Here is an 11571-nt window from a genome sequence, read left to right on the forward strand (position 1 = left end):
GGTCTTTGAGCTTGTAAGTTCCAGGTTGGAGTTCACGCACCACAAGGTAGGGGCCTTCCTACCCTAAGAGATAGTTTATTCCTTCCTCTTGGATTAGAGACATTGGCTTGTCAGAAGACCAGATCTACTTGCCAAAAATTTTTACTTCATACTCTGGAGTTGTAGTTGTGAAATCCCCTGGATTTTTAACCTGTTAACCCATGATCTCAGGACCGCGAACCGGGCCTCGAGTTGGCAACAAACTGGGGGCCATTCGAGTCAAGCCCAAAAGTCTAGAAGTGGATCCAATGATTGTGGATAAGCCTTGTGATGACTCGACAACTCTCAAGAGTTTAAGAGAAGAGAGAAGATCAATCACAAAGGCATTAAAAGATGATTTTGGCACATTCGTAGACAGGTGATGGGAGAGTCCAATTGACAAGGTAAATATGTCCAAACGAAGATTGTCGAAAGACCTTTCCATCAAATAAAAAAATCACCGGATACAGAGTCCATTTGGGGGTCCAACCATGGACCCGTCGGTTGGACCGGTCGATCGCCCCTCCCCCCCATCCCTTTTCCAGCTCCGGGACAGAATCGGGATTCCGAGTTTTTAAACCCTATTTTATGTTTTAACTCACCTCTAAATGCATTTTAATGTTAGAACGGGGCTGAGGCTTTGGGAAGAGGAGAAACCAAGGAGAAGAGTAGATCTCATCCAATCAAAGGTGATTTGTGATTCGGATCGTTGCGGGAACGTTGAAAGAGGTGAGAATTCTTAAACCCTTCTCTTTAGACAGTTTCATGGGGATTTCGTCACTCTTTTTGTGGGATTGCGGTAGTGGAAGCATGTTAGGTTTATCGGATGCTCTTGAATTCTTGTTTTGAGGTTGCTCTTTAGTATGACAGTTGTTGGTGTGAATCCTTGCAAAAGATATCGCATTTTGACTCTCTGAGACATCCACGAGCGATTTAGGAGAGTTAAATTTGGGGATTTTTGATGTAGATTGAATTGGATCAAGTTGAAGGTACCCTTAGGATTCTTTTTTTGCCAAGTAGACTTTCCCAAAGTTTCGTTTTGATTGACTTGGAATCAGTGGCGAAATAATAACTTTTTGTTTGAACCTACTTTTCAGATTGGGCTTTTGTGGGAAGATTTTGCAATATCTTTTGAAACCAAATTAAACTCTAACTTATATTTATTAATCCTCTTGCATGAATAGGTTTATTTTTCTTTTAGTCACCAACTTGTGGGAGTGAATTGTGGACTTTGGAGAAAAGAATCAAAGTAAAAGGTGAGGAATGACTAACCATGTTTTATATAATTAATTGTTGTTGTTCTAAATTCTATTGTGGATATAAATTGTTGTAAGTTTCCATTTATCATGATATGCTTGTGTGTGACTTTGTGCGAACAGAAGGTAAGGTTTATTGTTTGGGTATTACCTTTTACTTGTGAATTGTATATTATTAATCTGAAAATGGTATGATAATATATGAGATAAAAGAGGAGGAATGGTATTCTTCTTCTTACCTTTTATTTTCAACTAGGGTTGTGGGTTTGCCCATTACCCTAGTGGTCTTATAAGATTGTATATATACCAAATCACATGATTGACAGGTGTTTAGAAGTGTTGGGCTAGGAATCCTTATGAGTACTACTACCCTTCCGGTAGGGATATTGAAGCCGGTTAACCCGTGATGTTAGTGGTTGGATCCTGAGTATTGAGCAAGCCCACTATCATCATAGAGAGGTAGGGTTGCATAGAATAGACAAGGGCTCTTGGGCACTCAAGACTGGTAACCAACCCTTGAGAGGACATGAAGAGCATCCTGTTTATTATATGTGGATGACCACTGGGTTAAGGAATGGAATCCAATAGATGCCTCCCATTGTGGATTCCATTCATAGGTGGGAAGGTATTTAACCAAAAGGGCACTAGGCATGAGGGGAGATATCCGGACCATATGTAGTACGAGGCCATATGACCTTGCACTGAGCTTAGGATTATCCTTGACACATGCCAAATCTTATACCAAATGGTGATGTGAGAGAGTGGTGATCTATACCCCAACCATGGCTCAATAAGAATTTACCCAACTTTACCCAACAATGGCGGAGAACCCAATAGATGTCTCTTGTTGAGGGAGAGTAACTGAGACCACCCAAAGGAGATTGGTGTTTATACTTAATGCATGTCTACCGTAGAGACTACATGATAGAGTTAGGAACATCATATCAACATCATGCATCTATTTATTTACATTATAAATTACATGGTTGTCTTATGATTCATGATGTGGAAATTGGATGAATGTATGACATGGATGTTAGTTACCCTCACTGAGTTCTGTGAACTCATTCCTTTATTTTTGTTTGCTCTTTAGACTTCTCTACAGGTTATGAGGACCCCACTTCCATTGAGGACCCTTTGTTGGGTGGTTACTAGGAGGGCATGATAAGAGAAGAAGTGGATGCACATGATGCTTCTTGTTCGTGTCAGGATTGTTCCTATGGAGTCGCCTTCCATTAGATCTTTACTTAGAATATTTTCCGCTATAGACTTTAGACTTTCTTTTTTTCTTAGAACTCTGATGTTTAGCTTTTGATTTGAAGTTTTGGACGGTTGTAATCATTATTTCAGATTTGATAATTTATTACTTGGACTTGGTTTATTCTTGTCCTTTTAATTTTGCTATATCATGTGTTGTATGGAATTGTCACTGAACCTAGGTCTTGCGGTGTATCCCCACCACGGGTATTCGAGTATGATCGGATCCGACTGGGTGGGGTGTGACAATAGTACTTGGCCACCTTCTTCTGATAAGCTACATTTCGTAGAAAGCTACTTCTTAGACTTCATCAATGAACTCCAAGTTTGCTTGAAGCCCTTCTTCATTTTCTACTTCATCAAAGTGTGTTGATCTCAATGATCCTACTAACACTTCTTGTCACACCCCACCCACCGGTCTCGATTACTTGCCTGATAACCCGTGGGGTTGATCCTTCACAGGATCCACGGTCTAACCCATCAATAATATTAAATGCAAGTAAAGATAATCATGAGCAAGAATAAGTTCAATAATTAAATAAAAAGGATTACAGGAGTCCAAATACTCCAATAAAATAATCAAGGAAAGAATAAACTATCAAAAGAATAATGAGTTTAGCGGAAGCAATAAAAAAGAATTAAATAATCTTCTTTCTAGTTTCTTTTTCTAAAGCTAGAAAATGTTTCTCATGTTTATCAAGAAAAGGGGTTCTCAAATTCTTCTCCATATGATGGGCAAACTGCTTGGCAACCTGTCTCCTCCGCCCATCAATGGGTGTTGTAAGCGCACTCCATGCACTTGCAGGAGCTCCCACAAAGGCTATCTCCATTTCCCATTGCTGGTGCCACATCCTTTTCATACAAGAAGGCTCCTTCATGAGAAACCAATCCATCTTCCGGCGTATATCCTCCATTTGTACAAGCTAATATAACATAGAAAAATAAAGGAATGAGTTCTGACGAACTCAGTAAGAACAACAATAATTCTCATCCATATGTCAAACCATCAGAAATGCAAATATGATACGTATGAAATGCAAGAGTATGAATACCGCTAAGATATTCTATGCAAATCTCTAACAATTGACATGCTTTAAGATATACACCAGCCCTCCTCTAGGTAGGTCTAGTCACTCTGATCTGGCAAGGACTGGCTACCTCTATAGGGATCCTGGGTAAAATGGTAAGTCCACACCTGGCTCTCAAACCATGGCTGGGGTTAAGTCAACACTCTTTCACCACGACCATTGGCATGAGTATTGGCGCATGTCAGGGTTTCTAATCCAATGCAAGTCATAATGGTAACATACTACATGAAGTCAAGATACATCACCTATGGCACCAACCAACTCGGTTCAGTATCCTTCACAACCTAGGAATGAGAACCCTCACGGACTGGCTACCGCTATTGGACTCCATTCGATAACCCTATGGTCATCCACATATTGTTGGGGCGGAAAGCTCTCATGACTTCTCAAGACACCCGGTCAGCTCCTTGGACATCCATGAGCACAACCCTAACATATGCAACCCTACTATTGTATGACCAATAGTGGACCACTGAGTCTCCGCAAGGGACTGGTTACCGCTGTAGGATGAAACAGAGTCACATCACCATCGTCACGGGTTATCCAGCTTCAATTCCCCTACCAAAAGGGTAGTAGTATGTGGGGTACCTAGCCATGCAACTCTAGACTCTACCTAGGTATGTCATCCAGTAGTTATGACAGTGCTGAAGACATCAGCGAGCATGTGTCCCATACCACAACCCTCTGATATCTCAAGCCAAGATATCCCAATGGAATACCCTTTCCATCAGAACCACAAACCTTCATCATCATCATGCCACATTCATAATTGATAAAGCATATGTAAAGACAATACAAACAACAAGCGTATAATAAGATCAGCATGCTATTCATGGTTACAACAATATATAAAATGAAAGAATAGTATTGAAAGACACTGGACTAGCATGTTCAAGTCATTTCATAAAGATGAGGTTGTATGTCCTTACCTGTAAATAAGTAGAAATCCTCTAGATTGCAAACCAGAAACAATTATATGACTTTTATTGGAAACAGAGGACACTTATAAACAGGGTTACAATAATATGTAAGTCGAATGAATCAAATAGGACAAAAGCAAGAAGTTAATTGCTCTCTAGAAATCAGCCGGTCGCTTGGGCTGGTCGCTTAGGTTGAGCGACAGCCCCAAAAACAAAGAGTTTCAATCCGAAACTCAGGCTTCTAATCATCCGATTTCGATCCGATTTTTGGATGATCTCATTCCGAATTTCGAACCTAACACTATCACAACCAAAGGGTAACACGAAACCTAACAATTGACACCAAATTGGTTACCCAAAATCCTCCCATTGATTGGATCAATCATTTTCACGAAAGCAGGGTTTCGTTTTCCAACCTGATCTCATCAAGAGCATTAAAAAGGTAGGTACTGTAATGACAGAATCATGAACAACCAAAGAGGGAAACAAATCTACTTTAATCATAGCTGAGGGAAAAGAATGAGTGAACAGGGAGTCACTTACCTCAACCAGATCAGCTAGAAAAGAAAGGAGAAGCTTCCAGATCACCAACAGCACTTCACTCACCTTCCAGCACGTCTCTACTGCCGCCTAACCACCAAAAACAGCAATCCCGAATATAATATTCGTAAAATAGACGAGGGTTGCTATTTATAGAAGTCTGGGGAGAAAATAGGGCAAAACCCCGCAACTAGGACCAGGCGGTCACTTAGTCCAATCAACCACCACTAGCAACCGCCCCTAGTATATTGCTATACAAGGGTGCTTTGCTTAGGGGGTTCAAGTCCAAGTACAACCTAACCCTAATCAACACATGACAGGGGGGTCTTACCTTCATTCTGGACATCTCCAGACATCACTTGCCTTCCAAGGGTCCAACTACCAAGCAAAGCAGGCTCTTCAACAAGAGAATCCAGATCCATGGGTTTAGGGTATGGATCATGGACTTCTATCCGGACACTCCACAAATTTACCTGGCTAGACCTTCGGGTTCTCAGACCTGCAATACGGATCCCGGGTTAGAAATACGGGGGTTGTTACACTTCTACAGGGACTAATGCCTCAGTACCATAGGACAATTTGAAGGGAGTTTAAGATTCTCTTTTGAATCACCGGGGTTGCCTCTTTGTTGATCCTAAGTGATTCTCAGCAATGTTGCGATTGATTCCTGCAATGTCTTCAATAGACTATACAAATACATCTACATTTTGGGCCAAGAACATTGCCAGTTCTTCCTTGAAGTCTTCTTGCTGCTCCAAACCAATATTTGTTTCTCTCTCTGGACGCTTAAGACTCAAAGGAACCTTCTGCAATTTTTCAACTGGTTCTCCTAGTTGCATTTGGATCTTATCTCTGACATCACGCACTTCAACAGTGAGAGTTACTCCTACAAGTAGAGTTGTTGGTTGCTTCCTGATGAAATTAAGGTAACATGTCCTAGACTGTTTCTAATCAATCTTGCAGACTCCCATGCCTTTGGCTATTGGGAACTTCATCATCATATGTCTGGGAGAAATTACTGCTCCCATTGCAGTTAGCATTGGGCGACCCTAAGTGACGTTATAGGCTGACAAGTTGCTCACAACCATGAACATGGTGGGATTCACTTGTTGGGGGAGGGTTCCCACAGTCAAATCCAACTGTATATTTCATTCTATAGTGGTGAAAATTTCCACAAAGCAATAAAGTAAAGCTGCGGTTGGTTGGAGTGCTTCATGGTCGATCTTGAGTAGTCGGAAACCATCTAGAGACAGAATGTCTGCTGATGATCTAGTATCGACCATGACTCTATAAATCTTATGATTAGCCAACCTAACCTTGATCACAATGGCATCCTCGTGTGGCGTATAAACATCCACCTACTCCTTCTCAGCAAAAGTGATTGGTTCACTTTGAACAAAGCGTGTCACTACTGAGGGGTCAACGACACCTATGACATGTGTTCCTTGTTTGATCTGTCTTAATGACTCAGGAGTGGGCCTTCCGAATATAGTATTAATTCTGGGAAGGTCCTCTGTCACATCCTCCCAGCCGGTACCCTATCTGGCATACCCGAGAGTGTGATCCACAGCCCGAAGATCAGGTATCGAGTAATCAACCTCCCACATAAACAATAACATAATCATGAACAATAATAAACGAAGTGCGAAAGATAAACCATAGATCCAAATAAGGAAAGAATGAATCATATATAAATCAGAGTACTAAATATAATCAGAGTGTCTAAATCAGATAAGTAAAGTGAGGTGAAATCCCACTCTACAACCAGCGGAAAAGTAGTTCTAAAAGAGAATAAATAGGATAGAATCTAATCCCAATAGTAGGTACAATAGGTAACTAAATTGTTCTCAAACTTATAGACAATATCCCTATAAGTATAGATCTCATAAACGGCACAAGGGCGCTTCCACTCTATGGTCGGACTAAGCATCGTACGGAGCATAACCACTCGCGGGATCTTCAGTGTAATTGTCGTAACCGCAATCACCTTCCTGGAGATATGCCTCTTCTCCTTGCGCTTCTTCATACGAGCCGTCATGATATTCAGACCTTGGAGAATAGTCTAACAAACATTGTACAATAAAGGAATGAGTTTCAAAGAAACTCAGTAAGACAGTTAAATCCATAATAACATAAATGGCAGGATTTCAAAACAAACATAAATGCAATATGTTATGAGACAAACAATGAATGTATGAATCTAACTCTATATATGCTGGTCTCTATTGGCAGACATGCTTTAAGTCATAGCACCGTACTTCTTTAGGAAAGTCTCAATCACTCATCATCAGTTGGTAATGGGTCCGGCATCCCTCGGGACATTCCATGGCTGGGGGTTAAGTCACCTCTCTCTCACATCACCATTGGTCTAAGTACTGGCGCATGTCAGGGTTAAGCCTAGCCAAATGCAAGTCTTCTACTTAGTTACATCAAGTCGGATCCAGATACGTCCATTCCTCGTCCACGACGATCCTTTCCGGTATCCTTCACACTAGAGTCCTCATAGTCCCCGACTACGGACTCATCAACCCTACTTGGTTATCCACATATGGTAAACGGGAAGCTCTCACGTCCTCTCACGGGTTGGTTACCGGTCTTGAGCGCCCGTGAGCCCAAGTCTATCCATATGCAACCCTCCAATAAATGGCCCCCACAATGTGATTCCTGTCCTCTCACGGGTTGGTTACCGGTCTTGAGCGCCCACAAATCCCCATTGCTACCACGGGTCGTTCGGTCTCAATACCCCTCCGATTAGGGTCTGACATAACGGGACATCCTAGCCAAACACTACTAGACAGTCCTAAATATGTCATCCAACAGTTTAGGAAGGTGTCCAGAGGGCATCTCCGGAAACATCCCATAATATTCCCGTAGTAGTCCAAGGACAGAAGTGTCAAAAGGACACCTCTCCTTTCCAAACCATACTTAAGCATACACAAGCATCAATTCATAACATCACATATATGGTAACTTCATATATGGAAAGAAATCAATAATTACAATCAACTTGTATATAACTGGTAAGTAAATCATACATGAGTCAATTCAATATAAATAAGTAATGCTACTGATATCAAGACAGTACCACAGTAGTATAACATTATAAGAATCTAATTAAAGAAATAAATTAACAAGATTCAAATATAGAAACTAAGATATGCAATTTATGTTGTTAAAGAAGTAACCATCCTTACCTTTTATAACTTGCAAAGGAATCCTAAGAAATCAAGTAAGATCTTGACAAACTTGAGAAGGAGGTCCTAAACAAGTGTATACAACATATTAGGAAAGATCCCTAACATAAAAGATACCAAAACATCCAAAACAGACCAATTCTGGAGTTGCTGTACTCATTGGTCGATTGGATTGGTCTATGCCTGATCGACCAATCAGTCGACCAATGAAGACAGTAGCCTACAAAATCAGAGTTTTAAGATATAAAATCCGAATTTGGTGGTTCAAAAGGGTACTAATCAAGGGGTAAACTACATTAGTAGTATCCTAACATATAGGGGACCTCAAAACACTAATCGAATCAAGTCATCAAGATACAAATTAGGAAACAAAAAGTTACCATAATTAGATCAATCATGGTTCTTGAAGAATTCAAGATAGAAGTCATAGACAAGAACAATAGGAGAATGAATCATTGATTCAGATAAAGATATCATGGAAGGCATACTTAGATCTTCAAGAAAATAGACCTAAGAGCATAAATCTAAATAAGGAAACAAAACCTACCATATATGTAACTATCATGATTCATGAAGAAAGCATGGTATGGTAGAAGAGAAACAACTAGAGATTGATAGATCATGGATCATGAAAAGAAAACACAGCAATTGACTACTAACATGATCAATATAGTAGATCTAAGAAGACCAGAATTCAAATCAAAAGATGAACAAAGACAAGATCATGATTTGATCATGATTCCTTCAAAAGCTTGCAATGATCATGGTTAAGATCATTGCATTAGCCATTAATCCTTAGGAAGATCATGAGAGACAAGTCCAGAGATGTTTGCAACAGAGAATGCAGCATCTCCTCTACTGTCTCAACTCAAAAAGGAAAGAAAAACAGAGATGGAGGAGAAGAAGAGAGTGTAGACATACCTTTGATGCAAAAGGAAGAGTTTTGACGAAGATCCGTCAAGAAAAACACCAAGGATGCAAGGGAGATGACTTACAGAGGTCTTTGGTTCGTTCGAAAGAGTTTGGAGGCAGAAAATACGAAGTAGACTCGAGATTGGACTTAAATAGAGCAAGCAAGACCTAATTGCCAAAGACAGAACCCATTGGTCGAGTGGATTGGTCGACTGGTCCAGTCGACCAATCAGTCGACCAATCAGTTCAGCAACTCCTAAACAGGGAATTGAAGACCCAGATCAAATCCAATCCTAAAGGGGTTTTGCACACATATCAAGTGACTTACCTAATAGGTAGAAATGCCTTCAAACCATGATAGAGAGCACTCCAAGTCCATCAACTAATCCGATCTTCATCAAGATTCAGTTTCCATAAATAGAACCTCATCATCAACTCTCATGGATTCAAAGCCAGACACCAAGTCCTCCACTGGGATGGCCCAAAGCTGACTTCTTACTTTACTTCGGGTCATTGGACCTACAAATAACAAGGTTTCCGGGTCAAGGTTAGGGCTGGGTTTTACATCCTCATCTGTAAAACCCAGCCCTAACCTTGACCCGGAAACCTTGTTATTTGTAGGTCCGATGACCCGAAGTAAAGTAAGAAGTCAGCTTTGGGCCATCCCAGTGGAGGACTTGGTGTCTGGCTTTGAATCCATGAGAGTTGATGATGAAGTTCTATTTATGGAAACTGAATCTTGATGAAGATCGGATTAGTTGATGGACTTGGAGTGCTCTCTATCTTGGTTTGAAGGCATTTCTACCTATTAGGTAAGTCACTTGACATGTGTGCAAAACCCCTTTAGGATTGGATTTGATCTGGGTCTTCAATTCCCCTGTTTTGGAATTCTTTGTCGGCATTGGTCGACCGATTGGTCGACTGGACCAGTCGACCAATCCACTCGACCAATGAGTGCTGTCTTTGGCAATCAGGTTTTTCTTGCTCTATTTAAGTCCAATCTCGAGTCTACTTCGTATTTGCTGCCTCCAAACTCTTTGGAACGAACCAAAGACCCCTGTAAGTCATCTCCCTTGCATCCTTGGTGATTTTCTTGACGGATCTTCGTCAAAACTCTTCCTTTTCATCAAAAGGTATGTCTACACTCTCTTCTTCTCCTCTATCTCTTATTTTCTTTCCTTTTTGAGTTGAGACGAGAGAGGAGATGCTGCATTCTCTGTTGCAAACATCTCTGTAGACTTGTCTCTCATGATCATCCTAAGGATTAAAGGCTAGAACAATGATCTTAACCATGATCATTGCAAGCTTTTGAAGGAATCATGATCAAACCATGATCTAATCTTTGTTAAACTTCTGATTTGAATTCTGATCTCCTTGGATCTTCTATATTGATCATGTTAGTAGTTAATTGCTGTGTTTTCTTTTCATGATCCATGATCTATCAATCTCTAGTTGTTCTCTTCTACCATACTATGTGTTCTTCATGAATCATGATAGTTACATATATGGTAGGTTTTGTTTCCTTATTTAGATTTATGCTTTTAAGCCTATTTCCTTGAGGATCTAAGTATGCTTTTCATGATACCTTTACCTGAAGCAATGATCCATCCTCCTATTGTTCTTGTCTTTGATTTCTATTTTGAATTCATCAAGATCCATGGTTGATCTAATTATGGTAACTTTTTGTTTCCTAATTTGGATCTTGATGTCTTGTTTGGATTAATGTTTTGAGGTCCCCTATATGCTAGGATACTACTGATGTAGTTTACCCCTTGATTAGTACCCTTTTGAACCACCAAATTCGGATTTCATATCTTAAAACTCAGTTTTTTTAGGCTACTGTCTGCATTGGTCGATTGATTGGTCGACTGGACCAGTCGACCAATCCACTCGACCAATGAGTACAACAACTCCAGAATTGGTCTGTGTTGGATGTTTTGGTATCTTTTCTGTTAGGGATCTTTCCTAATATGTTGTATACACTTGTTTAGGACCTTCTTCTCAAGTTTGCCAAGATCTTACTTGATTTCTTAGGATTCCTTTGCGAGTTATAAAAGGTAAGGATGGTTACTTCTTTAACAACATAAATTGCATATCTTAGTTTCTATATTTGAATCTTGTTAATTTATTTCTTTAATTAGATTCTTATAATGTTATACTACTGTGGTACTGTCTTGATATCAGTAGCATTACTTATTTATATTGAATTGACTCATGTATGATTTACTTACCAGTTATATACAAGTTGATTGTAATTATTGATTTCTTTCCATATATGAAATTACCATATATGTGATGTTATGAATTGATGCTTGTGTGTGCTTAAGTATGGTTTGGAAAGGAGAGGTGTCCTTTTGACACTTCTGTCCTTGGACTACTACGGGAA

Source organism: Hakea prostrata, chromosome 10, assembly GCF_041222555.1.
Source record: "Hakea prostrata isolate BN-2017 chromosome 10, UWA_Hpros_2, whole genome shotgun sequence".
In the NCBI taxonomy this organism is placed as follows: Eukaryota; Viridiplantae; Streptophyta; class Magnoliopsida; order Proteales; family Proteaceae; genus Hakea; species Hakea prostrata.